Raw genomic sequence first — 12,682 nt, 5'->3', positions numbered from 1 at the left:
TAAGTGGCACATAGAGACATATCACTTGTAGGAGCATTCGTATGTGTGAAAGTTTTTATATGTTGTAATTACTTTTAAAAGTTGTCCAAACTTATTATAAATTGTAAAGTTTTTAATATTATGGTTGGTGTTGTCTTTTAACTTTTTCTATGAGGTCGTTTGTACTGCCAAGCCCCGTGATTCCTCTTTAGCGGGTGTGACAGAAATGGTATCAAAGCCGAAGGTTAGAGAGAATACATGTTTTCCTTTGGAGAACCCAACTATAGGCAAAAAATTTCAAACCATTTTAAAATAGTGAACATACTACGGGTATAACTAATTTGAGTACGCATTATTTGAGTTTAATTAAGTATAGCTTGGCCAACTATGCTTAATTAACGAAAATTAATGCGAGCTTGGAAACGGTTATAATAGAAGTATGTTCAAAACAATTTTAAATTCAAACTTTTGAAAAACAAAAATTTTTTGGTGTGCGTTCGGGCATTACATATTATAGGCGTCTTCCTCTTCTTTTCCACTCACATCTTCCTCTTACTTTTTGGGAAGAAGCTATCTATATGGCATCTCACCTTTTCAATATCCTCCCATTCGTGTCCACATCCAATGACACACCTCACATTCACCTTGTCGGCTGCCACCCAACCTATGATCATCTCTGTATCTTTGGATGCTTGTGTTTTACCCACCTCCACACTACCTAGAAACTCGAACCTCGTTCCAACCCTTGCATTTTTCTTGGCTACCCCACATATCATCAGGGTTTACATTTCTTTGATCTTTCCACCCTCAAGATCATCAAATCTTGTCATATCATATTGTTTCCATATGGCTCAGTAACCCCCACCAAACCTCCATCTTATGACTTCCTTTCAGATTCGGTTATGTCCCCTCTTCTACATGACATGCTCTGACCATCCACACCCCCCCACTTCACCCACCCAGATCCACCCTATGAGGCCGATCTCCATATTCCAACACCGCTTCCCTCACCCCCTCACCAACCGACTCGAACCCCCAGCTTATTTAATGACCACCAGATCCAAGAGAAGCATTTTGAAACTCATTCAACGATTAAACCTCTATTCCACCACCATTTCCCACATTCTGAGGTCACACGTACAGGCTTTGAAAGATCCAAACTGGCAAAAAGCCATGAACGATGAATATCAATTACTTTTTACAAATGGAAAATGGGTTCTTGTGCCTAGACCACTCGGAGTTAATGTGGTCTGCACTATGTGGTTATTTAAACAAAAGTTTAATGCATACGGTTCTCTTTCATGGTACAAAGGTCTTATAGTACCAAACAGGCGCAGTCACCAACAAAGGTTTCATTTTGATGAGACGTTCAGTTTGGTTATTAAACCGGCTACCATTCATATTGTTCTTAGTTTAGCTATCTCAAGACAGTGGCCTATCCACCAACACAATGTGAAGAAGTCATTTCTCTATAGCTACCTTCGGGAGACCATATTCATGCACCAGCCACTTGGGTTTCGAGATCCATATCACCCAGACTATGTATACCACATTTATCGCTCTCTCTGCAGCCTCAAACAAGCCCTGTGGGCCTGGTATCAGCTATTCGCTCAACATAAACTTTGGGATGGGTTTCCAGCATATTAGGATGAACTCATCTCTCTTCACCTACCATCAGGACACTTAGACCACCTACCTCCTACTATATGTTGATAACATAGTGTTGACGGCATCCTTAGTTGTACTCTTACGCTTGATTATTGCTCAGCTTGGCCGCGAGTTTACCATGACCGACCTTAGAACTCTTAATTACTTTTGGGTATCTCTTTCACTCGCACCTCTCAATGTTTTTTTTATCTTAGCGAAAGTATGCCTCCGACATCCTTCAACATGCTCCTATGACAAACTGTAATTCAGCTCGCACTACAGCTGAAACCACTCACAAGTCGGATGATACAGGACCTCCAGTGACAGACCCTTTGATATACCACAGCTTGGCCGAAGCCCTTCGGTATCTTATGTTTACTCATCCAGACATTGCATTCACAGTTTAGTAGATATTCTTATTTATGCATGACCCTCAGGAGCCTCATCTTCACGCGTTGTAACACATCTTACGAAATTTTCGAGGCACTCTATACCATGGTCTTCAGCTCCATGTGTCCCCACCTCAGACCTTATTGCATACTCTGACACAGATTAGGGTGGGTTCCTTGTCTCTCATCATTCGTCTTCTGGCTACTGTGTTGTCCTTGGCGGCAATCTTATCTCCTGGTCATCTAAGTGGCAAGGCGTTATCTCCCGATCTAGTGCTGATGTAGAATATCATGGCGTTGTGAATGTTGTGGCGGAAATATGTTGACTTTATAACGTACTTCGAAAACTTTACTTTCCTCCCACCAAAGCCACCATTGTATACCGTGACAACGTCATCTCACTTTATATGTCACAAAACTTGGTCCAGCATCAACGCACAAAACACATCGAGATTAACATTCACTTTGTGCGAGACCAGGTTGCTCGGGGCTAGTTAAAGTTTTTCATGTTCCATCCTCCTCTCAATAAGATGACATCCTTACTAAAGGCCTTTCTAATATCTTCGATGATTGCAAGAGCAGTTTGAACATTCATAACTCTCATCCTGATCAAAATATGGGAGGGGTGTTAGTAGACCATCCTCATATGTATTTATGTTGTATTTATATTTAGCGTGTCCCACGTCTCTTTTATAGTCTCAGCCCATATTAATTCTTATACCTTGTATTATTCATAGGAGTGTGTAATTCGGTTACAAAACTGTTTTGGGAATTATAATGTTCTTCACTTCAGACTTGCTTAATGGAAGCAAACTTCTTCTTCTTCTTGAGAGACGGCTTGGAGATGTTGATTGGAAAAGAAAATGGCTTGTCAAATAGATGTAGTTCCTCAAAAGAAAGGGTTACATTGAGTGTTCTAGAGATAATGAGAAGTTTTCATTTTCTCCTTTATACATAAGTATTCCACACTCAATGTCATCATCGCCATGCTTCTTCGTATCACAAGAAGCCTTTTCATTTTCAATTCATTTTGCTCCTGCCTCATAAACAATCCGCTTTAATTCTTCTTCCTCTTTCCCTTTCTTCAATTTCTCCTCTTTCGTTGCAGCCATTCGATGCTTTTCCTCTTTCTCAATACATAGCCTGTTGATTTTTGCATCCTTTGCCATTTCATCCTCCTTGGCTTGTTCTTCTTCTTCTTCATTCTTGTTGAGACTAAGGTGTTGCGCCATTGTGCCTTAGTAGTTCGGTCCATTTGTACTCACGGTTTGGGCCTGTCCAGCCGTGTTTAATTTTAGGGTTTGTATATATATAATGCATGCATGCATTATATTAATGACGCTTTTAGATCTTTATTTTGTTCATCAAGTGTTGTAACCCTAGCACACCTCTACAGTAGCAATTCACATTGAATTCTTCTGAGGTGGAGCATATTAATCATTCAACACTTGTTTGATTCATCATTTCGTTTGTCATCTTCTATTACACGTTATTGTTTTGTTGATATCTGTTTGAGTCTATCGATCTTAGAGAGGTTAATTCTCATCAATTGGTATCAGAGCAGGAGACTGTGTAATTCATACGCATCTCTTCTGTTAGAAAAATCTTTTTAGGGTTTCCGCTTTTATCGAATCTATAGGAGCTGTCGTATCTTCATTGACGTTGTTTCTTGTTTTTGATAAAACCCTAATTCAATTTTTACAAGTCTGATTCTTAGCAGATATCTAAAAAAAGGTCATCATGTCTCTTGACGATTCTCAAACCAATCCGATCAATATCTCTAACAGCATTGGCTCCACAACGAGAATTTCTATTCTTTACACTCAAGATTACGAAGTTTGGACACATCACTTTGAAGACTACGTCGTTGGTTCTGAAGACAATGGCTATCTTATATGGGAAGCAATAACATTGGGTCCTTTTGTTCATTCTGGTACAAATACAACTGTTAAGACTCAAAAGGAGTACAACAAGCTTGTAACTGATGTGGAGAAGATTCCTCAAGTCGAAAAAGATAAGTTGTTGTATAATGTTAAAGCCATGAGAATGATTCGATTTGCTTTACAGTCTGATACTTTTCGGTTAGTCAGTTCATGCACCACGACAAAAGAAATATGGGTTAGACTTAAAGAGTTGTATTCAACTGATGAAGACCTGGAACATTCCATTCAAACTCTATTACTTTCTGAGTTCGGTGCTTTCCAACAGAAGCCAGATGAAAAGCTTATTCAGGCATTTGATCGTTTGAACCATCTATTGAGCAAGATGATTAAGCACGGTATTGGAAGAGAAGTGATCGAACAAAAGGTTACATTTCTGAATGGTTTAAGACCCGAATGGATGGCATTCGCATCAACTGTGAAGGCTCATGAACAGTTTAAGAACTACTCATTGGCAAAGATGGTGGGTATTCTCAAGTCCCATGAAAGTGTTGTGACAAAAGAAGCGAAAGTGGTGTCTGGTATGGGATCCTTGGCCCTTCTCTCTAAGGCGAAGACCATGGAAGAAGATGAAGAGGAATCGGATATGTCAGAATGCGATCTCAGAAGCGAAGAATATGTGATGATGGTTTCCAACCCAAAGAGGTTTGCTCGCAAAAAGTTCCCTGTTGTCAAGAACCGAAACTGGCAGGGAAGCTACAGCTCAGATAAAGTGAAAGAGGATAACAAAAGCAGTCCTCCAAAAGAAGAAGAGAAGAAGGAGAGCAAACTGGTGGGAGACTCCGGATATGATTGCAACTTCTGCCATGGCAAAAACCACTTTGCCAAAGACTGCTTGTTAAGAAAGCTGTAAGAGAAGAAGGAGGGTGAAGATGATGAAGCATATCATGTGCGAAAGCTGGAGGATATAAAGAAGAAGAAAGCTACTAACAATTCAATGAATGCTTTGATTATGCAGGAGAATGTCATGGATGATGAGTTCGGTGGCATGGAGGTCTGGTCAACAGACTCAGAAGATGAGGAAGTACGTAAACCCTCGCATGGTAGGGCGTTTGTAGCAAAAGAAGGCAGCACTGAGTTCGCTGGGAGATGCTTAATGGTGATAGCTGGAGTGTCACAGATGAGGGGATATACAACCGAAGGTGAGCTTGACGAGGCGAATCAGAAGGAGGATAAGTGTTTCGCGGCCAAGCCTGTGAGTGAAAGGATCAACGACTGCGATCAGTTGATCAAGAAGGTACAATCTATTCTCGAATCACTTAAAATACCTGTAACAAACTATGAAAAGGAATTAAACGAATTAAAATTTAAGTTTTCTAGTTTAAGTGGAAGCCTAATGCAAACTCGCCTCACAAATGCTAACTTAACCGATCAACTTAGCAGGACGACATCCAAGAGTGAGGACCGAAGGATGTGGATCGAAAAGACGAAGATACATTTAGTTAGGACGAGAGATGAGCTTATTTATTTACAGTGAGACAATTTAAAGCTTTTAAAACAACATAATATTTTTTTTTAATAGCTAAACGTCTTTACTCTAATATTACTCAGCTGCATTTAAATTGTGATATTGGCAAAAAGGTTCACAAAATGATCTTGCCATTTCTTAAATTCAAGGAAGATGAAGTAGATGTAGATTGCTACAATTGTGAATCAATTGTATCATCAGATGAGGTTTCAGATGCTTACAGGATAGGTCTGGACAAAATTGAGTCCTTTATAAAGTCCAAAGACCATAAGGACATGCTTAGGAATTTGTTGGACGAAAATGACAAATTGAACATAAAGACCGAAACCATGCAAAAATTTGACTCATTGAATACCAAATTAAGTTCAGAAAACAAGATGAATGTGGAAAATTCTTCTGAATTTGATGAGGACACCGATATGAGTGAAATTTTTGTAGAGGATGAGGTTGACTACTCTGAATTCCTCAAAAGCGAACCCAAACAAGCAAAACCTCTCATATCTGAAAACTCAGTTGCTTTCGCTCACATGTCAAAGGACAAGTCAAAAGTCCTCAAGGAAAAGGCAGTGGTATACAAAAAGGTGCAACCAGTACCTAATCAAGTCTATGCTACCACTGGAGTTACCAAGAAGCAAACCGTCGAGCTAACTTCTTTGGTTGATGAAGACAATGTTGATGGGTGTGATAACTTTTTCTGGTCAGCTCCCATTGACAATGCAGACGAAATAGTAGGTTTGTCGGAGCAAACCTCGTGGAGATTCAAGGGCAGATATGTGGCTGAACCTCTCAACAAGCCTTCAAGCTTTGATAAGCCAAGTAAAAGTGGTACTAAAGAAATTCAAGGCGAACCAGAAAAGGCATCCAGTGAATCATCACCAAGCAAAGCTTGTGAAGATGAACGGAAACCAAATGCGAACATTCACAAATCTCAAAAACAACTTGTTGAGCGAACACGTCAAAGGAACAGAAAGTACCAGAAGAATATCAAAGAGAGAAAGCAGTTCTGAAAATCTCAAAATGCTAACCACGCTCCCAAAGTATCAAATCCACAGGAGAAAGCAAGCACTCAGTCAAATAAAGGTCAATGTACTCACTGTCCGTCTTGCAACCCATCAAACCAAAGAAACAGTTTCGGTGCTGAATCAAGTAGGAATATGAACCGAAAGCCCAGCTTCGCTCCTAAAGTCAACCAACAACCGAAGCCGAACCAAGACAAGGATATCAAAGGAAAGGGAAAGCTAGTCTCGTACACTGAAGTTCATACCAAGAAGATATTAGCTAACCCTAGGAATCTAAAGAAAAGCTTAAATGAAAATCAAAGCAACAATAAAAAGTCAGCTTCAAATAAACCAAAACAAGAAAATAATACAATCAAAGTCTTTACCATCAAAAGGAAAGATGAAACCACGTTAATAAAAAGAACATATTTGGTTGATCTTTCTGTTGTTATTCCCTGTCCTGTAAAAGGCTCACGAGGACCCAAGAAACTTTGGGTTCCTAAATCTGCTTAATTCTTGCAGGTTATTAGTGACGAGCAGTTCGACGACGAATGGTACATTGATAGTGGCTGCTCACGTCACATGACAGGACGGAGGGAAGAGCTAAGGGAGTTTCGGTCCCTTGAGGATGGTGGATGTGTCAAATACGGGAATAATTCATATGGCACGATCAAAGGCTATGGTATGATCACAAACGGGGAATTCTCAATCAGGAAGGTTGCATACGTTGAAGGGCTACAGCTCAATCTCATCAGCGTTTCTCAATTATTCGTGGGAACTGGATTACAAGTTTCATTCGATGATGAAGGTTCTGATATTGTTGAAAAGAAAACGAAGACTGTCCCATTGAAATCCAAGCGAAAAGGAGAGATGTATCCTCTTAATCTCAACCCAATTCGAGGAAAGCCAGCGGTATGTCTTTTAACGAAAGCTCACTCTGACGAAAGCCGGCTATGGCACCGAAGGCTATCATATCTCAACTTCAAAGATATAAATAAGTTGGTTATCGGTGATCATGTACGAGGACTTCCACTTCTTAAATTTGACAAGGAACAGTTGTGTGCAGCATGCGAAATGGGAAATCAAAGCCGAAAGAGTCATCCTACAATTGTCAACACAAAGATCATCGAATCTCTTGAGCTGCTTCACATCAATCTATTTGGTCCTTCCGCCATAGAAATCATCGGTGGTAGTAAGTACATTTTAGTAATTGTTGATGACTTTTCACGTTTTACCTATGTTTTCTTTCTTAAACAGAAATCAGAGGCTACTCCAAAGCTCAAAGCATTCATAAAGCAAGTGGAACTTCAATTGCGAAAGGTGGTTAGAAATTTCCGAAGTGACAATGGGCTGGAATTCAAGAACCAAGAGTTTGAAGAATTTCTTGTTGAAAAGGGAGTGTCTCACAACTTCTCTGCTCCCTATACTACACAGTAAAACGGCGTAGTTGAAAGGCGAAACCGTTCGTTGTGTGAGGCGGCCCGAACCATGCTAAGTTTCGCTTCTTTACGTCTGTACTTCTGGGCTGATGCTATAGCTGCTGCCTGCTATACACAGAACCGATCCTTCCTCAACAAGCGCTTTTCCATCACTCCGTACGAGATCTTGAATAATCACAAACCAAACGTCAAATTCTTCCATGTGTTCGGTTCACGATGCTTTATTTTAAATTCCAAAGAGAACCGAAACAAGTTCGACGTAAAGGCAGATGAAGGAATCTTCCTCGGTTACTCACTAACTTCAAAGGCATACAGAGTTCTAAATAAGCATTCAAAGAAAATTGAAGAAACCTATTATGTCACCTTTGCTGATGATTATGTGAAGAAACTTCAATCCAGCAATGGACCAATAGAGGAAATCTTTCCAGCTTCAGGTCAAGTCTCGGTCCCTATTTCCAATCTATTTGACGAATATATGTTGCTATTTGATGAACCAGAGAAAGCAATAAATTATGAGACAAATGCAAATGACAATAAGATCGACAACTTGAAGAAAGTTATAGATGAAGCAGCAAAAGAAATGGAAAGAGAACATCACGAACCAACCGAACAGCCAAGTCCAAGCGAACCTCCAAAAGAAAGTTCTATATTCCTGGGGGAGGGTTCATCGACATCAGATACCCTTGACTCATCTTTCCAAGAAGAAAATCCATCACCAACAAAGACTCAAGACGTATCTTTCGAGGGGGAGCATTCTGAGCCTGATGTTGAATTCGTCTCATCATTCGAGGGGGAGAATAATAATACGAATGACGATTCAGATTTTCAATCAGAATTGGAAGAAAAAATTAATGCCGAATTGGATCCAGCTTGTGATCCAAACTACCCTCCTCTCGCAAAATGGACAAGAGATTATCCAAAAACTCAAGTAATTGGTGAAGCATCTGAGGGAGTCCTTACTCGGTCTCAAATTAAAGCGAAGCAAACTGCTCTGTTCTCTCAATTTGAATTTTTCATGTTTAACTCGTTCGTCTCAAAAATAGAACCAAAAACGGTTAACATTGAACTCGATCACTCAGATTAGGTACAGGCAATGCAAGACGAACTCCATGAGTTTGAGCGAAATCAAGTTTGGAGACTTATTCCCACACCAAAGGATGCATCTGTCGTTGGTCTAAAATGGATTTTTAGAAATGAAATGGACAAAGAAGGGAATGTGATTCGTAATAAAGCGAGGTTGGTTGTGATGGGATATTGTCAGGAAGAAGGTATCGACTATGAAGAAACCTTCGCTCCAATGGCAAGGTTAGAATCCGTGCGAATCTTTCTGGCATATGCGGCACACAAAAACTTTGAAGTGTTTCAAATGGATATCAAGGGTGCATTCCTGAATGGTGAACTAGAGGAAACCGTATATGTTGAGCAACCACCAGGTTTCGTGAACGAAAGGTACCCTGATCACTGCTATATTCTAGATAAAGACGTCTATGGGTTAAAGCAAGCTCCTAGAGCCTGGTATGATACCCTTACTCGGTTTCTTAAAATGTCAAAGTTTAAACAAGGTTCGGTTGACCCAACCTTCTTTCGTAAGAAAGAGGGTGACCACTTAATGATCGTTCAAATTTATGTCGATGACATCATCTTCGGTTCCACGAATCCCAACCTAACAGCTGAATTCAGGAAGTTGATGGAGACTAAGTTTGAGATGAGCTCAATGGGTCCAACTAACTTTTTTCTTCGCTTGAATATTAGATAGGGACCCGAAGGCATATTTATCAATCAGGAGGCCTACACGAAGACACTGCTAGCGAAGTTTGGCATGATGGGTGATTCCAATGTAAAGGTTCCCATGGCGTTTGGAACGAAGTTAACACCATCTTTGGAGAAACCGGCTGTTGATATGACTCTTTATCGACAAATGATAGGATCTCTAATGTATGTAACAGCTAGTCGACCAGACATAATGTTTTCTGTCTGTTATTGTGCTAGGTTCCAAGCTAATCCGCGTGAACCTCATATGGTGGCTGTTAAGAACATCTTCAGATATTTGAAGCGAACCTCTTCTCTCGGTCTGTGGTATCCAGCTAAATCAGGATTTTTCGTACAAGCATTCTCTGATGCTGATCTTGGAGGATACGGTCTGGACCGAAAGAGCACTACAGGCGGATGCCAATTTCTTGATGGTAAACTTGTCAACTGGCAGTCCAAGAAACAAACATGTGTTTCTCTCTCTACAGCCGAAGCTGAATATATCGTTGCAGCATCTTGCACTTCTCAGGTCATTTGGATCCAAAGCCAACTAAGAGATTATGGCCTTAACATGAAGAAGATTCCTCTTTATTGCGATTCTGAAAGCGCCATTAGGATCTGTCATAATCCAGTGCAACATTCCAAGACGAAACACATAGCACTGCGATATCACTTTATCATGGATCACGTAGAAGACAGGAATGTTGAAATTCACTTTGTTCCGTCCTCTGATCAATTGGCTGACATCTTTACTAAGACCTTGCCTGAAGCATCATTTAATAAAATACTACAAGGCTTAGGAATGATGGAAGCTGAGTCAGTTTCAAAACCACACTTGTTTCATTAAGAATAACTTTCGCTTTCGTTTTCTTTAAGTTTTTTTTACAACCGAAATGAGCCGAACGCTTCGTCTATTTCGGCTCCCAATTTTTCGGGAACCGAAATGAACCGAAGGCTCGGTCTATTTCGCTTATTAATTTTTTTTAAAAGCGAGCGATTGTTTCTTCTTCCGGTTTTGAACTCACATATCCTTTGTATATTATATATATCTTTTTCCTTATATCTTCAAAGTCATAAAACTCAAAATATTTTCTTTTCTGTTTTATTTCTTTTTCAGAAAATTCATAAAACACAAAAATATTTTCTTTTCTTTTTTTATTTCTTTTTCAGAAAACTCTTAAAATCCAAAAATATTTTTTTTTATTTCGTATCACATATGCAATCTTATGACGGAGTTGGGGCAGGTATAAACTTTCTATCTATGTACTAGCTAAGTGTCCCTAGAAGCATGCTGCTGCATGTCGACCGAAGCCTCCAAAGACTTTGAGTGAAGCCTTAATGATTCGCTATAAACCAATCGTTTCTTCCCAATTAGGCTGATAATATCACTCAAGTCATGAGCTACCTTACTCTTCTCATATCGAGTTAAGAGTTATCTGTTTGGTCTATTATAAAAGCAGAGGTACTTTCAGTTCTTTAACCACCTTTTATTATTTCTCCATCTCATTTCGGTTCATAATCGTAACCCTTGAGACTCTCAGCCTTTACCACTGAGGTTTTCGGTTACACAATATCTGTGTTAATGATCTTATTTTCGTTTACCACGTGCTAAGTGAAACCCAAAATCCAACACCTGTAATGAATTGACGGTGAACAATAACATGTTCTTGCTTTCACCCACGTTTTAACGAATCCATTTCACATGGAAGGTACCAAGAAATCTCTTTTTATTTTTTGCGAGATCTTTATGAAATTGTCTAAATACCAAGACTTTTCTTCCCAAAATATCCAGTTTACTTTTGTTTTTGAGATTTCTAAAACTATCACCAAGTCACTGAATATATTATCTAACCTACTTGTTTAAAAGGCTACACTGGTCTTACAAGTACTTCATCCAACTTTTCGTCTTATGTCAAGTACCGAAGTTCGGTTGAAGCTAAGCCACCCTTTATAGCTTAAATTTGAAAAGATGACTTTCGATGTTTCTCAACAAACATTTGATCGTATTTCAACGGGAAACCACACAGACACTTCTAAGTCTCTCTTGACTTTGAAGGAAGTGATTCGTGCCCGTGATCTATGGTTTCGTGTCTATATAGACATCAGTTAAATCCCACAAATAATTTGCTTTATTTCTTCTTTATTGGCACACTATTGCACGAAGGTCTTTATGATTTTTCCAATTCTTGTTTGTGGTACTAATGGCAATTTTTCAGATCTAATGCTCAGAAGCGACCATTACTAGTATTCTATGAAGCGAAGGGTGAGTCACAGTTGGCAAATGAATTTCAAACATTTTTGAAGTTGAAGAGGCGGTAACAAGATAAGATTTCAAACCGATTTAATGGATAAGATTTGCGATGGGTGCGTGAATTTGAAACGGTTCCTAATCCCACGCCTGGTGACGTATTTCTAGGGAAACCAATCTATCAAATCGCGCTTTTTCAGGCGCCGATTCAGAAGATCGTATCATCATTACTGCTGATACTTTCTCTCTCCTAGGAATGGTATATAAGGGTTTCTCATACCTCTTGTACTAATTTACCACTTCCACATTCTCACAACAGCTATTCGGCGCATTCTCTCTCTACTGTTCATCTTCTTCCTCAAGTTTATCAATTGCGGATTCTTCATCAGTTCAAGAACAAACCGCTTCGTCTTCTCTTCTGATCATCAAACCAAACCAAAACTTGATTATCAAATTGAATCCATTCCTTTATGATTCTTACATGCTACATGTGGTTGAATGCCTCAAATATTCACCACTGTTATTGCTTTAACCCAGGTTGAATCGGTACCCATGTCTCGATTATCTCATGTCTATTCATCTGCTTCTTACGATAAACGAAAGGAAAGAATCTACTTTGAGATTTTCAATCACAATTCCTTTGTCTCCAAAGCCCGTTTTGGTTCGTTGTTAGGACTGATCACTGATGACTCTGTCGTGGCTCCTGACTCTATCACCACCACACATATATTCTCAATGTTGTACGATATGGGCTACACCGAAGTGCTTACCAAGGTGACGAAGTTCAAGAAGTCTTGTTTGCCTTCTCATTGGAATGGTCTTTTT

This window comes from Lactuca virosa, chromosome 7 (assembly GCF_052849685.1).
Source record: "Lactuca virosa cultivar CGN04683 chromosome 7, Lactuca_virosa_CGN04683_v6, whole genome shotgun sequence".
In the NCBI taxonomy this organism is placed as follows: domain Eukaryota; kingdom Viridiplantae; phylum Streptophyta; class Magnoliopsida; order Asterales; family Asteraceae; genus Lactuca; species Lactuca virosa.
Note: the sequence above shows the minus strand (reverse complement) of the source record.